Source organism: Ambystoma mexicanum, chromosome 3p (assembly GCF_040938575.1).
Source record: "Ambystoma mexicanum isolate Mex_15411 chromosome 3p, UKY_AmexF1_1, whole genome shotgun sequence".
NCBI classification, from domain to species: domain Eukaryota; kingdom Metazoa; phylum Chordata; class Amphibia; order Caudata; family Ambystomatidae; genus Ambystoma; species Ambystoma mexicanum.
The window spans coordinates 547,387,567-547,401,703 of NC_090925.1; the positions used below are offsets into that span (position 1 = coordinate 547,387,567).

At 59.5% G+C, this 14,137-nt stretch overlaps 1 long non-coding RNA gene across 2 annotated transcripts in view; it reads left to right on the plus strand.

The window, feature by feature from the left end:
• The window catches only part of LOC138580609 (uncharacterized), a 62,445-nt gene that overhangs the window by 622 nt on the left and 47,686 nt on the right, over positions 1-14,137 (plus strand). The window contains exon 1 of one of the 2 annotated variants that reach the window (XR_011304301.1): positions 276-604. The exons of the other annotated variant lie outside the window; for it this stretch is intronic. This is a non-coding gene — a long non-coding RNA (uncharacterized lncRNA). Of the gene's footprint in view, positions 1-275; positions 605-14,137 lie in introns of those variants that run through there. 2 annotated transcript variants of the gene reach the window in all.

Sequence of the window (14,137 nt, forward strand, 5' to 3'; positions counted from 1 at the left end):
CCCCGGGGAGGTGATTGTTCATTTATCCCTTTGCAATGTGTGGAAGAGAAGGCTAAACGGAGGCCTTGTATTGCTTTCATTATCAATCATACATTTAAAGTCCCTGTGAGACCCGCTAGCATTGTTTGTTTTAAAGTTTGCCCTTTCTGAAATGGTAGCGACTAGTTCCCATCCGAGAAAAGGACCATAGCAACGGCCCGCCCCCTCGTTGTCATGTGACCTCTGATGTCATTCGTGTGCTTTCCGGAGCACAGAAGCGGTTCCGGAGCACGTTCAGTAAGCGGGCTGGGGCTGAGCGGGAATTTTGAACGCTCTGGCTGCCGCCGGTGCAAGTGCAACCGGACCATGCCAGCCTTTGGCTAGCAGCGTTTGGGGTTGGCATTTCAACACCGGGAACATTTCAAGGAGGCCCTGGAGCGTCCTGAGCGGCAAGGCTCTGGCTGTCAGGCTGCAGGAACAGCAGCAACCCGTGTGCTTTTGGCTGGCTGTAAATTGGAATTTTCTTCCGGATACCGTGAAAGTTCCTGCAAGACAACCGATTTAGACGGGGGAGCAGGAAATTACATTTACTTTAAAAATCATGCTCAGCTATTCAACATGAAAGGTATGGAGGGCTAAGAAAAGGAATAGGGAGACAGTGTATGCTTGTGTTTAACTGATCAACGGGGGTTAATAGAGTGATTTAATGTTTCATGAGGGTGTGATTATTAGGATGCGTGGTTTTAGAGGGGGTTGGCTGAGGCTATCTGCGTGTGATTCGGGATGACACACAGGCATCTGTTGCAAGGGGGAAGGGGCAAATTGCTATTTGGAAGAAGGATCAGGCATTATGTTATTGGACATCTTGCTGGGGTCTGAATGGTTGGATAGGGGCATGCTGATGTAGGTCTGGTGGGATGAGCCACTTTTGCGTGGCTCTGGAGAAAGGGGGCACATTGGTGTTGGTCTGGCGGGATGGATAGGACATAGTGGTGTGGGTCTGGGTGAGGGATAGGGACAGTGGTGTGGGTTGGGGTACATTGGTGTGGGTCTGGGGAGGGATGGAGGACATGAGTGTGTATCTGGAGGGAGAGATGGGGCACAGTGGGTCTGGAGGGTGGCATGGGTCATCTAGGTGTGGGTTGGGAAGTGGAACAGGGCATCCTGGTGTGGCTCTGGAGGGAGGTGGTGGGGCGCTTTGGTGTGGCTCTGGAGGGAAGTGGTGGGGCACATTGGTGTGGATCTGGGTGGAGGGATGGTGCACATGGGTGTGTTTCTGGAGGGAGAGATGGGGCACAGTGTGTCTGGAGGGTGGCATGGGTCATCTAGGTGTGGGTTGGGAAGTGGGACGGGGCATTTTGGTGTGGCTCTGGAGGGAGGTGGTGGGGGCACATTGGTGTGGCTCTTGAGGGAGGTGGTGGGGCACATTGGTGTGGATCTTTGCAGAGGGATGGTGCACATGGGTTTGTTTCTGGAGGGAGAGATGGGGCACAGTGGGTCTGGTGCGTAGCAGGGGTCATCTAGGTGTGGGTTGCGAAGTTGGACGGGGCATCTTGGTGTGGCTCTGGGGGGAGGTGGTGGGGGCACATTGGCATGGATCTGGGCGGGGGGATGGTGCACATGCGTGTTTCTGGAGGGAGAGATGGGGCACAGTGAGTCTGGTGGGTAGCATGGGTCATCTAGGTGTGGGTTAGAAAGTTGGACGGGGCATCTTGGTGTGCCTCTGAAGGGAGGTGGTGGGGGCACATGGGTGTGTTTCTGGAGGGAGAGATGGGGCACAGCGGGTCTGGAGGGTGGCATGGGTCATCTAGGTGTGGGTTGCGAAGTTGGATGGGGCATCTTGGTGTGGCTCTGGGGGGAGGTGGTGGGGGCACATTGGTGTGGATCTGGAGGGAGGTGGTGGGGGCACATTGAAGTGGATCTGGGTGGAGCGATGGTACACATGGGTGTGTTTCTGGAGGGAGAGATGGGGCACAGTGGGTCTGGGCGGTGGCATGGGTCATCTAGGTGTGGGTTGGGAAGTGGGACAGGGTATATTGGTGTGGCTCTGGAGGGAGGTGGTGGGGGCACATTGGTGTGGCTCTCGGGGGAGGTGGTCGGGCACATTGGTGTGGATCTTGGCAGAGGGATGGTGCACATGGGTGTGTTTCTGGAGGGAGAGATGGGGCACAGTGGGTCTGGTGGGTAGCATGGGTCATCTAGGTGTGGGTTAGGAAGTTGGACGGGGCACATTGGTGTGGCTCTGGAGGGAGGTGGTGGGGCACATTGGTGTGGTTCTGGAGGGAGGTGGATGGGGCACATGGATGTGTTTCTGGTGGGAGAGATGGGGCACAGTGGATCTGGAGGGTGGCATGGGTCATCTAGGTGTGTGTTGGGAAGTGGGATGGGGCATCTTGGTGTGGCTCTGGAGGGAGGTGGTGGGGGCACATTGGTGTGGATCTGGAGGGAGGTGGTGGGGGCACATTGGTGTGGATCTGGGTGGAGGGATGGTACACATGGGTGTGTTTCTGGAGGGAGAGATGGGGCACAGTGGGTCTGGACGGTGGCATGGGTCATCTAGGTGTGGGTTGGGAAGTGGGACGGGGCATTTTGGTGTGGCTCTGGAGGGAGGTGGTGGGGGCACATTAGTGTGGCTCTGGAGGGAGGTGGTGGGGGCACATTGGTGTGGCTCTGGAGGGAGGTGGTGGGGCACATTGGTGTGGATCTTGGCAGAGGGATGGTGCACATGGGTTTGTTTCTGGAGGGAGAGATGGGGCACAGTGGGTCTGGTGGGTAGCAGGGGTCATCTAGGTGTGGGTTGGGAAGTGGGACGGGGCATTTTGGTGTGGCTCTGGAGGGAGGTGGTGGGGGCACATTGGTGTGGATCTGGGTGGAGGGATGGTGCACATGGGTGTGTTTCTGAAGGGAGAGATGGGGCACAGTGTGTCTGGAGAGTGGCATGGGTCATCTAGGTATGGGTTGGGAAGTGGGACGGGGCATTTTGGTGTGGCTATGGAGGGAGGTGGTGGGGGCACATTGGTGTGGCTCTGGCGGGAGGTGGTGGGGCACATTGGTGTGGATCTTGGCGGAGGGATGTTGCACATGGGTGTGTTTCTGGAGGGAGAGATGGGGCACAGCGGGTCTGGTGGGTAGCATGTGTCTAGGTGTGGGTTAGGAAGTTGGACGGGGAATCTTGGTGTGGCTCTGGAGGGAGGTGGTGGGGCACATTGGTGTGGCTCTGGGGGGAGGTGGATGGGGCACAAGGGCGTGTTTCTGGAGGGAGAGATGGGGCACAGTGTGTCTGGAGGGTGGCATGGGTCATCTAGGTGTGGATTGGGAAGTGGGACAGGGCATTTTGGTGTGGCTCTGGGGGAGGTGGTGGGGGCACATTGTTGTGGATCTGGAGGGAGGTGGTGGGGCACATTGGTGTGGATCTTGGCGGAAGGATGGTGCACATGGGTGTGTTTCTGGAGGGAGAGATGGGGCACAGTGTGTCTGGAGGGTGGCATGGGTCATCTAGGTGTGGGTTGGGAAGTGGGACAGGGTATTTTGGTGTGGCTCTGGAGGGAGGTGGTGGGGGCACATTGGTTTGACTCTCGAGGGAGGTGGTCGGGCACATTGGTGTGGCTCTCGAGGGAGGTGGATGGGGCACATGGGCGTGTTTCTGGAGGGAGATATGGGGGAACAGTGGGTCTGGTGGGTAGCATGGGTCATCTAGGTGTGGGTTAGGAAGTTGGACGGGGCATCTTGGTGTGGATCTTGGCGGAGGGATGGTGCACATGGGTGTGTTTCTGGAGGGAGATATGGGGCACAGCGGGTCTGGAGGGTGGCATGGGTCATCTAGGTGTGGGTTGCGAAGTTGGATGGGGCATCTTGGTGTGGCTCTGGGGGGAGGTGGTGGGGGCACATTGGCATGGATCTGGGCGGAGGGATGGTGCACATGCTTGTTTCTGGAGGGAGAGATGGGGCACAGTGGGTCTGGAGGGTGGCATGGGTCATCTAGGTGTGTGTTGGGAAGTGGGCTGGGGCATCTTGGTCTGGCTCTGGAGGGAGGTGGTGGGGCACATTGGTGTGGATCTGGAGGGAGGTGGTGGGGGCACATTGGTGTGGATCTGGGTGGAGGGATGGTACACATGGGTGTGTTTCTGGAGGGAGAGATGGGGCACAGTGTGTCTGGTGGGTAGCAGGGGTCATCTAGGTGTGGGTTAGGAAGTTGGACGGGGCATCTTGGTGTGGCTCTGGAGGGAGGTGTTGGGGGCACATGGGTGTGTTTCTGGAGGGAGAGATGGGGCACAGCGGGTCTGGAGGGTGGCATGGGTCATCTAGGTGTGGGTTGCGAAGTTGGATGGGGCATCTTGGTGTGGCTCTGGAGGGAGGTGGTGGGGCACATTGGTGTGGCTCTGGGGGGAGGTGGATGGGGCACATGGGCGTGTTTCTGGAGGGAGAGATGGGGCAAAGTGTGTCTGGAGGGTGGCATGGGTCATCTAGGTGTGGATTGGGAAGTGGGACGGGGCATTTTGGTGTGGCTCTGCGCGAGGTTATGGGGGCACATTGGTGTGGATCTTGGCGGAAGGATGGTGCACATGGGTGTGTTTCTGGAGGGAGAGATGGGGCACAGTGGGTCTGGTGGGTAGCATGGGTCATCTAGGTGTGGGTTAGGATGTTGGGCGGGGCATCTTGGTGTGGCTCTGGAGGGTGGTGGTGGGGCACATGGGTTTGTTCTGGAGGGAGAGATGGGGCACAGTGTGTCTGGAGGGTGGCATGGGTCATCTAGGTGTGGGTTGGGAAGTGGGACAGGGTATTTTGGTGTGGCTCTGGAGGGAGGTGGTGGGGGCACATTGGTGTGGCTCTCGAGGGAGGTGGTCGGGCACATTGGTGTGGCTCTGGAGGGAGGTGGATGGTGCACATGGGTTTGTTTCTGGAGGGAGAGATGGGGCACAGTGGGTCTGGTGGGTAGCAGGGGTCATCTAGGTGTGGGTTAGGAAGTTGGACGGGGCATCTTGGTGTGGCTCTGGAGGGAGGTGCACATGGGTGTGTTTCTGGATGGAGATATGGGGCACAGCGGGTCTGGAGGGTGGCATGGGTCATCTAGGTGTGGGTTGCGAAGTTGGATGGGGCATCTTGGTGTGGCTCTGGGGGGAGGTGGTGGGGGCACATTAGTGTGGCTCTGGAGGGAGGTGGTGGGGGCACATTGGTGTGGCTCTGGAGGGAGGTGGTGGGGCACATTGGTGTGGATCTTGGCAGACGGATGGTGCACATGGGTGTGTTTCTGAAGGGAGAGAAGGGGCACAGTGTGTCTGGAGAGTGGCATGGGTCATCTAGGTATGGGTTGGGAAGTGGGACGGGGCATTTTGGTGTGGCTCTGGAGGGAGGTGGTGGGGGCACATTGGTGTGGCTCTGGCGGGAGGTGGTGGGGCACATTGGTGTGGATCTTGGCAGAGGGATGTTGCACATGGGTGTGTTTCTGGAGGGAGAGATGGGGCACAGCGGGTCTGGTGGGTAGCATGTGTCTAGGTGTGGGTTAGGAAGTTGGACGGGGCATCTTGGTGTGGCTCTGGGGGAGGTGGTGGGGGCACATTGTTGTGGCTCTGGAGGGAGGTGGTGTGGCACATTGGTGTGGATCTTGGCGGAAGGATGGTGCACATGGGTGTGTTTCTGGAGGGAGAGATGGGGCACAGTGGGTCTGGTGGGTAGCATGGGTCATCTAGGTTTGGGTTAGGATGTTGGGCGGGGCATCTTGGTGTGGCTCTGGAGGGTGGTGGTGGGGCACATGGGTTTGTTTCTGGAGGGAGAGATGGGGCACATTGTGTCTGGAGGGTGGCATGGGTCATCTAGGTGTGGGTTGGGAAGTGGGACAGGGTATTTTGGTGTGGCTCTGGAGGGAGGTGGTGGGGGCACATTGGTGTGGCTCTCGAGGGAGGTGGTCGGGCACATTGGTGTGGCTCTGGAGGGAGGTGGATGGGGCACATGGGCGTGTTTCTGGAGGGAGAGATGGGGGAACAGTGGGTCTGCTGGGTAGCATGGGTCATCTAGGTGTGGGTTGCGAAGTTGGATGGGGCATCTTGGTGTGGATCTTGGCGGAGGGATGGTGCACATTGGTGTGTTTCTGGAGGGAGATATGGGGCACAGCGGGTCTGGAGGGTGGCATGGGTCATCTAGGTGTGGGTTGCGAAGTTGGATGGGGCATCTTGGTGTGGCTCTGGGGGGAGGTGGTGGGGGCACATTGGCATGGATCTGGGCGGAGGGATGGTGCACATGCGTGTTTCTGGAGGGAGAGATGGGGCACAGTGGGTCTGGAGGGTGGCATGGGTCATCTAGGTGTGTGTTGGGAAGTGGGATGGGGCATCTTGGTGTGGCTCTGGAGGGAGGTGGTGGGGGCACATTGGTGTGGCTCTGGAGGGAGGTGGTGGGGGCACAGTGGTGTGGATCTGGAGGGAGGTGGTGGGGGCACATTGGTGTGGATCTGGGTGGAGGGATGGTACACATGGGTGTGTTTCTGGAGGGAGAGATGGGGCACAGTGTGTCTGGACGGTGGCATGGGTCATCTAGGTGTGGGTTGGGAAGTGGAAAGGGGCATTTTGGTGTGGCTCTGGGGGGAGGTGGTGGGGGCACATTGGTGTGGCTCTGGAGGGAGGTGGTGGGGCACATTGGTGTGGATCTTGGCGGAAGGATTGTGCACATGGGTATGTTTCTGGAGGGAGAGATGGGGAACAGTGAGTCTGGGTAGCATGGGTCATCTAGGTGTGGGTTAGAAAGTTGGACGGGGCATCTTGGTGTGGCTCTGAAGGGAGGTGGTGGGGGCACATGGGTGTGTTTCTGGAGGGAGAGATGGGGCACAGCGGGTCTGGGTGGCATGGGTCATCTAGGTGTGGGTTGCGAAGTTGGATGGGGCATCTTGGTGTGGCTCTGGGGGGAGGTGGTGGGGGCACATTGGTGTGGCTCTCGAGGGAGGTGGTCGGGCACATTGGTGTGGTTCTGGAGGGAGGTGGATGGGGCACATGGGCGTGTTTCTGGTGGGAGAGATGGGGCACAGTGGATCAGGAGGGTGGCATGGGTCATCTAGGTGTGGGTTGGGAAGAGGAACGGGGCATTTTGGTGTGGCTCTGGAGGGAGGTGGTGGGGGCACATCGGTGTGGCCCTGGAGGGAGGTGATGGGGCATCTTGGTGTGGCTCTGGAGGGAGGGGTTGGGGGCACATGGGTGTGTTTCTGGTGGGAGAGATGGGGCACAGCGGGTCTGGAGGGTGGCATGGGTCATCTAGGTGTGTGTTGGGAAGTTGGATGGGGCATCTTGGTGTGGCTCTGGGGGGAGGTGGTGGGGGCACATTGGCATGGCTCTGGGGGGAGGGATGGTGCACATGCGTGTTTCTGGAGGGAGAGATGGGGCACAGTGGGTCTGGAGGGTGGCATGGGTCATCTAGGTGTGTGTTGGGAAGTGGGATGGGGCATCTTGGTGTGGCTCTGGAGGGAGGTGGTGGGGGCACATTATTGTGGCTCTGGAGGGAGGTGGTGGGGCACATTGGTGTGGATCTTGGCGGAAGGATGGTGCACATGGGTGTGTTTCTGGAGGGAGAGATGGGGCACAGTGGGTCTGGTGGGTAGCATGGGTCATCTAGGTTTGGGTTAGGATGTTGGGCGGGGCATCTTGGTGTGGCTCTGGAGGGTGGTGGTGGGACACATGGGTTTGTTTCTGGAGGGAGAGATGGGGCACATTGTGTCTGGAGGGTGGCATGGGTCATCTAGGTGTGGGTTGGGAAGTGGGACAGGGTATTTTGGTGTGGCTCTGGAGGGAGGTGGTGGGGGCACATTGGTGTGGCTCTCGAGGGAGGTGGTCGGGCACATTGGTGTGGCTCTGGAGGGAGGTGGATGGGGCACATGGGCGTGTTTCTGGAGGGAGAGATGGGGGAACAGTGGGTCTGGTGGGTAGCATGGGTCATCTAGGTGTGGGTTAGGAAGTTGGACGGGGCATCTTGGTGTGGATCTTGGCGGAGGGATGGTGCACATGGGTGTGTTTCTGGAGGGAGATATGGGGCACAGCGGGTCTGGAGGGTGGCATTGGGTCATCTAGGTGTGGGTTGCGAAGTTGGATGGGGCATCTTGGTGTGGCTCTGGGGGGAGGTGGTGGGGGCACATTGGCATGGATCTGGGCGGAGGGATGGTGCACATGCGTGTTTCCGGAGGGAGAGATGGGGCACAGTGGGTCTGGAGGGTGGCATGGGTCATCTAGGTGTGTGTTGGGAAGTGGGATGGGGCATCTTGGTGTGGCTCTGGAGGGAGGTGGTGGGGGCACATTGGTGTGGATCTGGAGGGAGGTGGTGGGGGCACATTGGTGTGGATCTGGGTGGAGGGATGGTACACATGGGTGTGTTTCTGGAGGGAGAGATGGGGCACAGTGTGTCTGGACGGTGGCATGGGTCATCTAGGTGTGGGTTGGGAAGTGGAACGGGGCATTTTGGTGTGGCTCTGGGGGGAGGTGGTGGGGGCACATTGGTGTGGCTCTGGAGGGAGGTGGTGGGGCACATTGGTGTGGATCTTGGCAGAAGGATTGTGCACATGGGTATGTTTCTGGAGGGAGAGATGGGGAACAGTGAGTCTGGGTAGCATGGGTCATCTAGGTGTGGGTTAGAAAGTTGGACGGGGCATCTTGGTGTGGCTCTGAAGGGAGGTGGTGGGGGCACATGGGTGTGTTTCTGGAGGGAGAGATGGGGCACAGCGGGTCTGGGTGGCATGGGTCATCTAGGTGTGGGTTGCGAAGTTGAATGGGGCATCTTGGTGTGGCTCTGGGGGGAGGTGGTGGGGGCACATTGGTGTGGCTCTCGAGGGAGGTGGTCGGGCACATTGGTGTGGTTCTGGAGGGAGGTGGATGGGGCACACGGGCGTGTTTCTGGTGGGAGAGATGGGGCACAGTGGATCAGGAGGGTGGCATGGGTCATCTAGGTGTGGGTTGGGAAGAGGAACGGGGCATTTTGGTGTGGCTCTGGAGGGAGGTGGTGGGGGCACATCGGTGTGGCCCTGGAGGGAGGTGATGGGGCATCTTGGTGTGGCTCTGGAGGGAGGTGTTGGGGGCACATGGGTGTGTTTCTGGTGGGAGAGATGGGGCACAGCGGGTCTGGTGGGTAGCATGGGTCATCTAGGTGTGGGTTAGGATGTTGGGCGGGGCATCTTGGTGTGGCTCTGGGGGGTGGTGGTGGGGCACATGGGTTTGTTTCTGGAGGGAGAGATGGGGCACAGTGTGTCTGGAGGGTGGCATGGGTCATCTAGGTGTGGGTTGGGAAGTGGGACAGGGTATTTTGGTGTGGCTCTGGAGGGAGGCGGTGGGGGCACATTAGTGTGGCTCTGGAGGGAGGTGGTGGGGCACATTGGTGTGGCTCTGGAGGGAGGTGGATGGGGCACATGGGCGTGTTTCTGGAGGGAGAGATGGGGGAACAGTGGGTCTGGTGGGTAGCATGGGTCATCTAGGTGTGGGTTAGGAAGTTGGACGGGGCATCTTGGTGTGGATCTTGGTGGAGGGATGGTGCACATGGGTGTGTTTCTGGAGGGAGATATGGGGCACAGCGAGTCTGGAGGGTGGCATGGGTCATCTAGGTGTGTGTTGGGAAGTGGGACGATGCATTTTGGTGTGGCTCTGGAGGGAGGTGGTGGGGGCACATTGGTGTGGCTCTGTCGGGAGGTGGTGGGGCACATTGGTGTGGATCTTGGCGGAGGGATGTTGCATATGGGTGTGTTTCTGGAGGGAGAGATGGGGCACAGCGGGTCTGGTGGGTAGCATGTGTCTAGGTGTGGGTTAGGAAGTTGGACGGGGCACATTGGTGTGGCTCTGGAGGGAGGTGGTGGGGCACATTGGTGTGGCTCTGGAGGGAGGTGGATGGGGCACATGGGCGTGTTTCTGGAGGGAGAGATGGGGGAACAGTGGGTCTTGTGGGTAGCATGGGTCATCTAGGTGTGGGTTAGGAAGTTGGACGGGGCATCTTGGTGTGGATCTTGGTGGAGGGATGGTGCACATGGGTGTGTTTCTGGAGGGAGATATGGGGCACAGCGGGTCTGGAGGGTGGCATGGGTCATCTAGGTGTGGGTTGCGAAGTTGGATGGGGCATCTTGGTGTGGCTCTGGGGGGAGGTGGTGGGGGCGCATTGGCATGGATCTGGGCGGAGGGATGGTGCACATGCGTGTTTCTGGAGGGAGAGATGGGGCACAGTGAGTCTGGTGGGTAGCATGGGTCATCTAGGTGTGGGTTAGAAAGTTGGACGGGGCATCTTGGTGTGGCTCTGAAAGGAGGTGGTGGGGGCACATGGGTGTGTTTCTGGAGGGAGAGATGGGGCACAGCGGGTCTGGGCGGTGGCATGGGTCATCTTGGTGTGGGTTGGGAAGTGGGACGGGGTATGTTGGTGTGGCTCTGGAGGGAGGTGGTGGGGGCACATTGGTGTGGCTCTCGAGGGAGGTGGTCGGGCACATTGGTGTGGATCTTGGCGGAGGGATGGTGCACATGGGTGTGTTTCTGGAGGGAGAGATGGGGCACAGTGGGTCTGGTGGGTAGCATGGGTCATCTAGGTGTGGGTTAGGAAGTTGGACGGGGCACATTGGTGTGGCTCTGGAGGGAGGTGGTGGGGCACATTGGTGTGGTTCTGGAGGGAGGTGGTGGGGGCACATTGGTGTGGCTCTGGAGGGAGGTGGTGGGGGCACATTGGTGTGGCTCTGGAGGGAGGTGGTGGGGGCACATTGGTGTGGCTCTGGAGGGAGGTGGTGGGGGCACATTGGTGTGGCTCTGGAGGGAGGTGGTGGGGGCACATTGGTGTGGTTCTGGAGGGAGGTGGATGGGGCACATGGGCGTGTTTCTGGTGGGAGAGATGGGGCACAGTGGATCTGGAGGGTTGCATGGGTCATCTAGGTGTGGGTTGGGAAGTGGAACGGGGCATTTTGGTGTGGCTCTGGAGGGAGATGGTGGGGGCACATCGGTGTGGCCCTGGAGGGAGGTGATGGGACACATTGGTGTGGATCTTGGCGGAGGGATGGTGCACATGGGTGTGTTTCTGGAGGGAGAGATGGGGGAACAGTGTGTCTGGAGGGTGGCATGGGTCATCTAGGTGTGGGTTGGGAAGTGGGACGGGGCATTTTGGTGTGGCTCTGGAGGGAGGTGGTGGGGGCACATTGGTGTGGCTCTGGCGGGAGATGGTGGGGCACATGGGTGTGTTTCTGGAGGGAGAGATGGGGCACAGTGTGTCTGGAGGGTGGCATGGGTCATCTAGGTGTGGATTGGGAAGTGGGACGGGGCATTTTGGTGTGGCTCTGGAGGGAGGTGGTGGGGGAACATTGGTGTGGCTCTGGAGGGAGGTGGTGGGGCACATTGGTGTGGATCTTGGCGGAAGGATGGTGCACATGGGTGTGTTTCTGGAGGGAGAGATGGGGCACAGTGGGTCTGGTGGGTAGCATGGGTCATCTAGGTGTGGGATAGGATGTTGGGCGGGGCATCTTGGTGTGGCTCTGGAGGGAGGTGGTCGGGCACATGGGTTTGTTTCTGGAGGGAGAGATGGGGCACAGTGTGTCTGGAGGGTGGCATGGGTCATCTATGGGTTGGGAAGTGGGACGGGGTATTTTGGTGTGGCTCTGGAGGGGGGTGGTCGGGCACATTGGTGTGGATCTTGGCGGAGGGATGGTGCACATGGGTGTGTTTCTGGAGGGAGAGATGGGGCACAGTGGGTCTGGTGGGTAGCATGGGTCATCTAGGTGTGGGTTAGGATGTTGGGCGGGGCATCTTGGTGTGGCTCTGGAGGGAGGTGGTGGGGCACATGGGTTTGTTTCTGGAGGGAGAGATGGGGCACAGTGTGGTGTCTGGAGGGTGGCATGGGTCATCTATGGGTTGGGAAGTGGGACGGGGTATTTTGGTGTGGCTCTGGAGGGAGGTGGTGGGGGCACATTGGTGTGGCTCTCGATGGAGGTGGTCGGGCACATTGGTGTGGATCTTGGCGGAGGGATGGTGCACATGGGTGTGTTTCTGGAGGGAGAGATGGGGCACAGTGGGTCTGGTGGGTAGCATGGGTCATCTAGGTGTGGGTTAGGAAGTTGGACGGGGCACATTGGTGTGGCTCTGGAGGGAGGTGGTGGGGCACATTGGTGTGGCTCTGGAGGGAGGTGGATGGGGCACATGGGCGTGTTTCTGGAGGGAGAGATGGGGCACAGTGGATCTGGAGGGTGTCATGGGTCCTCTAGGTGTGGGTTGGGAAGCGGAACGGGGCATTTTGGTGTGGCTCTGGAGGGAGGTGGTGGGGGCACATCGGTGTGGCTCTGGAGGTAGGTGATGGGGCACATTGGTGTGGATCTTGGCGGAGGGATGGTGCACATGGGTGTGTTTCTGGAGGGAGAGATGGGGGAACAGTGTGTCTGGAGGGTGGCATGGGTCATCTAGGTGTGGGTTGGGAAGTGAAACGGGGCATTTTGGTGTGGCTCTGGAGGGAGGTGGTGGGGGCACATTGGTGTGGCTCTGGAGGGAGGTGGTGAGGCACATTGGTGTGGTTCTTGGCGGAAGGATTGTGCACATGGGTATGTTTCTGGAGGGAGAGATGGGGAACAGTGCGTCTGGTGGGTAGCATGGGTCATCTAGGTGTGGGTTGCGAAGTTGGATGGGGCATCTTGGTGTGGCTCTGGGGGGAGGTGGTGGGGGCACATTGGCATGGATCTGGGCGGAGGGATGGTGCACATGCGTGTTTCTGGAGGGAGAGATGGGGCACAGTGAGTCTGGTGGGTAACATGGGTCATCTAGGTGTGGGTTAGAAAGTTGGACGGGGCATCTTGGTGTGGCTCTGGAGGGAGGTGGTGGGGGCACATTGGTGTGGCTCTGGAGGGAGGTGGTGGGGGCACATTGGTGTGGCTCTGGAGGGAGGTGGTGGGGGCACATTGGTGTGGCTCTGGAGGGAGGTGGTGGGGGCACATTGGTGTGGCTCTGGAGGGAGGTGGTGGGGGCACATTGGTGTGGATCTTGGCAGAGGGATGGTGCACATGGGTTTGTTTCTGGAGGGAGAGATGGGGCACAGTGGGTCTGGTGGGTAGCAGGGGTCATCTAGGTGTGGGTTAGGAAGTTGGACGGGGCATCTTGGTGTGGCTCTGGAGGGAGGTGGTGGGGCACATTGGTGTGGCTCTGGAGGGAGGTGGATGGGGCACATGGGCGTGTTTCTGGAGGGAGAGATGGGGGAACAGTGGGTCTGGTGGGTAGCATGGGTCATCTAGGTGTGGGTTAGGAAGTTTGACCGGGCATCTTGGTGTGGATCTTGGCGGAGGGATGGTGCACATGGGTGTGTTTCTGGAGGGAGATATGGGGCACAGCGGGTCTGGAGGGTGGCATGGGTCATCTAGGTGTGGGTTGCGAAGTTGGATGGGGCATCTTGGTGTGGCTCTGGGGGGAGGTGGTGGGGGCACATTGGCATGGATCTGGGCGGAGGGATGGTGCACATGCGTGTTTCTGGAGGGAGAGATGGGGCACAGTGGGTCTGGAGGGTGGCATGGGTCATCTAGGTGTGTGTTGGGAAGTGGGATGGGGCATCTTGGTGTGGCTCTGGAGGGAGGTGGTGGGGGCAGATTGGTGTGGATCTGGAGGGAGGTGGTGGGGGCACATTGGTGTGGATCTGGGTGGAGGGATGGTACACATGGGTGTGTTTCTGGAGGGAGAGATGGGGCACAGTGTGTCTGGACGGTGGCATGGGTCATCTAGGTGTGGGTTGGGAAGTGGAACGGGGCAGATTGGTGTGGCTCTGGAGGGAGGTGGTGGGGGCACATGGGTGTGTTTCTGGAGGGAGAGATGGGGCACAGCGTGTCTGGAGGGTGGCATGGGTCATCTAGGTGTGGGTTGCGAAGTTGGATGGGGCGTCTTGGTGTGGCTCTGGGGGGAGGTGGTGGGGGCACATTGGTGTGGCTCTCGAGGGAGGTGGTTGGGCACATTGGTGTGGTTCTGGAGGGAGGTGGATGGGGCACATGGGCGTGTTTCTGGTGGGAGAGATGGGGCACAGTGGATCTGGAGGGTGGCATGGGTCATCTAGGTGTGGGTTGGGAAGTGGAACGGGGCATTTTGGTGTGGCTCTGGAGGGAGATGGTGGGGGCACATCGGTGTGGCCCTGGAGGGAGGTGATGGGGCACATTGGTGTGGATCTTGGCGGAGGGATGGTGCACATGGGTGTGTTTCTGGAGGGAGAGATG